Source organism: Oncorhynchus nerka, linkage group LG24 (genome assembly GCF_034236695.1).
Source record: "Oncorhynchus nerka isolate Pitt River linkage group LG24, Oner_Uvic_2.0, whole genome shotgun sequence".
NCBI classification, from domain to species: domain Eukaryota; kingdom Metazoa; phylum Chordata; class Actinopteri; order Salmoniformes; family Salmonidae; genus Oncorhynchus; species Oncorhynchus nerka.
In genome coordinates, this window is record NC_088419.1 from 19,231,304 (window position 1) to 19,237,303 (window position 6,000).

General features: G+C 41.1%; 1 protein-coding gene across 1 annotated transcript in view; it reads right to left on the minus strand.

Annotated features, from left to right (window-relative positions):
* LOC115107620 (rho guanine nucleotide exchange factor TIAM2-like) overlaps window positions 1-6,000 on the minus strand; it is a 65,058-nt gene extending 59,058 nt beyond the window's left edge. Inside the window, 1 exon segment of the mRNA XM_029631069.2 lies at window positions 5,805-6,000. The gene's annotated coding sequence lies outside the window, so the exon portion shown is untranslated.

Consider the following 6,000-nt stretch of genomic DNA (forward strand, 5'->3'; position numbering starts at 1 on the left):
TATATTTAGATACCTGTTTTATTGTTATGAATAAGAGTCATCATATATTTAGCTACCTGTTTTATTGTTATGAATAAGAGTGTCACAAGGCTACTACTTGGCTTTTGCTTTCTTGCAATGCAATACATCAACCACTAGAAACAGTATGTACGCATAGTCTACAGTTTGCGGGAGGATAAGCACATTTTCAAGTTTAGTTTTTATAAATGCCAACTTTTGCATGAAAACTGTATAAATGAGGCCCCTGCTATCTTTTGACTGCACCACAGCATTCACTTACCTGTTCACATTGACACATGTGTTCCTCCTTCTGTGTGCATATGATGGACAGGTAATGAGAATGCTTGTTGCTTGCAATGCTTGTCTCTTTTACTGATTTACAGAGCAAGAAATTCAGCAGGAAAGTCACCTTATGTTGGCCGTAAAAACGTCTCTTTCTCTTCAGCCTCTAATAAACGGCTGGAAATCCCCCCCCCAACGTGGCTTGTTGTGCTGCTGATGAGTGTGTGAGGGGCTTGGGCAGACTAAAGTGCACACAAAAGGCCAACTGGAGTCCTGGAGTGCAGCGGTAGGCAGAGCAAACACAGCACACCACCACCAGCACAGGGTGGAAGGCTGGGGCATGCTGCCGACTGACGGGCACAAAGAGAGCACTGTCATGGAAACCCAAAGCCCATAGTGACTAACCACTCCACTGCCTTGGCTTTATCCATCTGTAGGTACACTGCATCTGCACACACACAGACTTGTATTTGGATGCCGCTAGATTAGAGGGTTTACTATTTCTGGAGGGTGTTGTTCTTAGGAAAGAATGTATATAATGATGTGGATTAGTCAAGGATTTATGCTGAGAAAATAAATGATGATGTTTTTGTGCTTAGGAGTCTGGTGCCAGCTTTACATTACTAAAGCAAATTTGCCTTAGCGAATTGGTCGATGTTATCTATTGATTGCAGCCAATTGGACCCCGTGTTTGACTTCAATTGAGCGTGAACGCAGACCATTTACATCTGGTTATCTGGGAGCAAACCTGGCTGGCCCAGCGTTGACCAGGCCTGGTTGTTGATGTTGGTTAGTTCACCTGATTATTGTTGTCAGTATGTAAGCATATGTTGGTCTGGCATAGCTGTTGGAATGTTGCATGGGGTCCAATATCCCCTTCTTTGACTGGTGTCCAAGACCAGGGACTGGCTCTTCGTTTGCTTTGGGCTGACCAGTTTTCTGACTGAGTTCAGCTGTCAACAAGGAACCAGGGAGTAAAGTTGGTTTCCAACTTCTAGCAAGTGTCAGAGAACGCAACAATTATGTCAATCAGGGATTCTTCTGCAATTGAAATCTTGGGCAAGCCGCCTAAGCTTTTTTTCAGGTCGCCTAAGTCCCAAAAATGTTGAAATACATTTTTGGGATAGAAAAAGAGCTTCAGTGTATATGTAAATGACTAAACCAGATATAAAGTATGTAGGAAAGATAACGGACCTAGATATTTTAGCTCAGAGAGAATTCTAAATTCCCAAAACAATGAATTTAGCAGTACAGATGTTGTTTTATGTTTGAGCAAAAGAACATGGTAGAATATGTAGCATCGCGGGAAATTTGCTATAAAACTGCAACGTTTTCACTCAGCTGCATGGCAAAATGTTTAGAATTACAGGAAATTGGTCTTAAAAATGCAAATATATGTCTACACCAAGATGGGGGCATCTAAAATCTTCTCTCAAATTTAGCCTCGCCGAACGCTCCCCTCTGCCACGCCCACCACCTAAGCCCTTTTTTGATCCAGAAAAAAACCCTGGTCAATGTTTGTTATTCTTGTGTAAAAATGTAACTTTTTGTTCTTTTTGTTATGTCTACTTTCTTCCACCAGACCAAATAAATATTATAATGAAATGTGACCCAAAGTTTCTCTGCAAAGTTACGATAGCTTTGACCACAAGTCGCCCAATATCCTTACAAGAGGGGTTTTTTCACGTTGAATGAAATAAGGTTGGACAATGGCCCTACTGTCATGGCTGTCATGGAGAATTCAATAAAAGTGTTCTGAATTATCTCAGAGGGTCACACATGAAGACTTTCTCTTGTTTGCTCATTTGACAGCAGTCTTTATGGCCAAGAAGTCACCACCTCAATGGCCATATGGTCAATGACTAGCTGTTACAGCCTTATTATACACTGAACAAAAATATAAACGCCAATGTAAAGTGTTGGTCCCATGTTTAATGAACTAAAATAAAAGATCCCAGACATTTTCCATACACACACAAATATTATTTATCTCAAATTTTGTGCACAAATGTGTTTACATCCATGTTAGTGAGAATTTTAGGTGTGGCACATCAAGAAGCTGATTAAACAGCATGATCATTACACAGGTGCACCTTGTGCTGGGGACAATAAAAGGCCACTCTAAAATGTGCAGTTTTGTCACACAACACAATGCCACAGATGTCTCAAGTTTTGAGGGAGTGTGCAATTGTCATGATGACTGTAAGAATGCCCACCAGAGCTGTTGCCAGATAATTCCATGTTCATTTCTCTACCATTTTAGAGAATTTGGCAGTACGTCCAACCTCATAACCACAGACCACGTGTAACCACGCCAGTCCAGGACCTCACATCCGGCTTCTTCACTTGCAGAATCGTCTGAGGGGAGGGGGGAGATGCTGAGGAGTATTTCTGTCTGTAACAAAGTGATTTTGTGGGGAAAAACACATTTTGATTGGCTGGGCCTGGCTCCCTCTTTGGGTGCACCCTTGCAGAGTCATGTGAAATCCATAGATTAGGGCCTAATGAATTTATTTCAAGTTGCTCATTTCCTTATATGAACTTCAACAGCAAAATCTTTGAAATGGTTGCATTTATATATTTTTTCAATATAGACAGACCAGGGGCTTTATGTATCAAGCGTCTCAGCGTAGGAGTGCTGATCTAGGATCAGTTTAGCCTTTTAGATCACAATGAATAAGGTGATGTGGACAGGAGGGACCTGATACACTTATACACATGGCCCCAGCTATATCTTACGAGTGAGCTTCTCAGCTCCATGAAGTCTCATTGAGAGTTTGCATATCAAACGTATTTGGCATTTTAGATAGAAACTGTTTGATCTATTAAAAAAAAAAATGTTCCCACCACATCACAACATTCTGTAGATGCATTTGTCATGAATAATTCCTGTCTTGTGCTCTTAATGATTAGGCCTACATGGACAATGGGATATTTACCTATGAACAGGAGGAGGTACCTTCAGTCATGTGTGAAGACTTGTTTCCCCATATGTTGTCTAATGACTTAACGACATTGTGTGGGAGCAAGTTAATGAATAGTGGGCTGGATGGTTTGTTGGTTTCTAAACCTGGCTTCATGCTCATGTGCTTTTCTAATGACAGAATTAAGGGTGCGTTAATGTTATCTGACCGTTACAATTCCATTGATCGCAGTCTTATAAGGTAACCCGACGGGCCGCAGATGGTTCTATTATTCTTTTTACGTCGTTTGTCATCTGAGTCCGACTGGACTTTGTGCAGCTGGCTGTACACTCCCGTCCCCCGGCGAATGGCTGGTACTTAAAATATCCTCCATTCAGGTTGCAAAGGCGTCGATTTCCTCTTTAACTAGCTTTAATGGCGAGACTCCAAAAGAAGAACTGGAAAAATATGCGTACTGTCTTAATAAAGCACAATTTTCCACCACCATGCTAGAGTGGCTAATGATACTTCCTGATGTTCGGTCAATCAGGTTGCAGCAGTCTGTTACCCCTGGGTGAACGCTATATGCAAGATCTGGAAGTAGCAATAGCTACTAGCATGGTGGTGGAACAGTTTTTTTTCCTGCAGTCTGAATGGAGGATGTTTTATGTACAAGCCGGTCCCCAGGGACACATGTGTATAGCTAGCCGGCTGCATAAACGCATGCTTCCCAGACTAAAAAGTTGGGAAGAGTTTGTCCATATATTATGACATTTTGTGACGTTTTTGTTCATTTTGGAATTCGGTGTCGTGTTTTTCGGCTGTTCGGGCACAAAAAAAATTCTGGAGGCAAGCCGAAGTCTTACTTCTGTGACTGGTCAACAGTAGGGATTATTCAATAATATCTTTGTTGTCATTCAATGAGAGACAACTACTTTTCATGCTAATTTTTTAAATGATAAATACGGCACCAAACAGTTAAGTTAGATGTAAAATTGAGTGACTAAAATCTCCTCGGCAAAAACGTAAAAAGAAATGACCGATTTATTGAGGTAGTTTAAATGAATTCTGACTATTTTGAGGAATTGTATACTGGCTATGGCATCTTTTCCCTTGTTTTTCAAGCAAAGGCCTTTTAAGGGAGTGTGCGACTCCTTCGGTTCGGCTAGGCGCCTGCCTAACCTAATCATGCTGACGCTTTCAAGAATCCAGTTGGACACAGATGACAAACGACTGGTCGGGCTACCTTATGTGTCATATAAATGCATTGCTAGAGCTCTTTTTAGTGAGCATAAACTATCTGAGTATAGTTGTAATGGCATCATAACATGTCATATTTATTGCATCCATTCAGACAAATAATTCAGACTGTCAGACGCAATAGCCTCACTGTCCAAAAACCACAGTAAGACAAGAGCCACAGTTATTCATAGTAAGTCTTGGTTTGGCCCCTACAATTACATCCATATCACCCACCAGGGCCACAAGTGCCGCTATGCCATCTCCTCTGCTCTCTGCTCACACACAAGACATATCCATGTCGATTAACATAAAGGTGTTACAAAATAATCTTCCAAAGTCTTTTTGTTGTATGACCATTTTATGATTCTCACTAAGTATTTGACAGTAACATGCAGACCACACCACTCACGTCGCGTGCACGAGCATTGCAAAATAAATGTACACATACATGTTATTCAATCATTGCACCCACACTGCTCGTGCATCAAAGAGCATATGCGTAGTAGCCAGGCACTAAAATAGAACTTTGTTCTATTTGTGACATTGACTCGCTGCAAGTCCCGCCTCTCCCATCTCCTCATTGGTTTTTAGGAGCATATACCCACATGGGTGATTGAAAGGTGAACTGAGGTCCATACTCCAGTCCAGTTGGTGGTGGTAATGCACGTTAAAGTTGGTTGCCAACCGCCATATAAAGTCCAAAGAAGATGAAGAAGCCTAGAGGAGAGATTACTAGAAACAAACTCTGTCTACCCTTTTACCTGTGGATTAATTGTCAGAGTAGAGAACATTGTGCATTTCAGGTAAAATAACCCAATGTTTATGTCCTAGGACAAATTAGCTAGCAACAGCAAGCTAGCTAGCTAAATTGCCATCATGTTTAATGGTTTTCGACCTGTGTCCAAATTAATATAGTTGGTTCAGAGTGCGTGTCCTGATCTCATCTGGTGTGGGTGGATAAAATCCACACGAACACACGAGCGGTCTGGTCAGCATGTAACACGGCTTTTACTAAATGAATGCCTCCATAAATGATTAATAAACAGATGTCAAGTGATTCTTACCAACAGGACCAGTCACATGCAAGCCAAGCGCACTGTGACATGTCATACCACGCTGAAGTAGCTCGAGGAGTAAACACTTTTGGGGAAATGTTGATACATTTAATTGGAACGCCTTTATTTTATCCACACACGTGAGAATATGGCTATGCTGCTAATTTGTGGATACTATTCGACAATTGCGTGAAAACAATATAAATACTTCTAGACTAACCAACAATGTGTCCGAAAACAAATTCCGGAGCGACAATACAATTGTTATCTGATCAACGCTGAAACAATTAAATCAAGATAATTTACCAATAGTTAAACTCACCCGTTTTAAACCCACGGTAGCCTAAATCCGGAGGTTGCACGGTTGGGAACAATTGCAGTTACTCCATAATTTCTGCACGAATTACAGATCTTCAAAAGACACAACACGATCTAAACAACTCATGGAAATTCAAATGCTGTCCAAGCAATGAACAGTAGCCTATCCTTCAACAAATGTACAATAGTATGCTCATCAA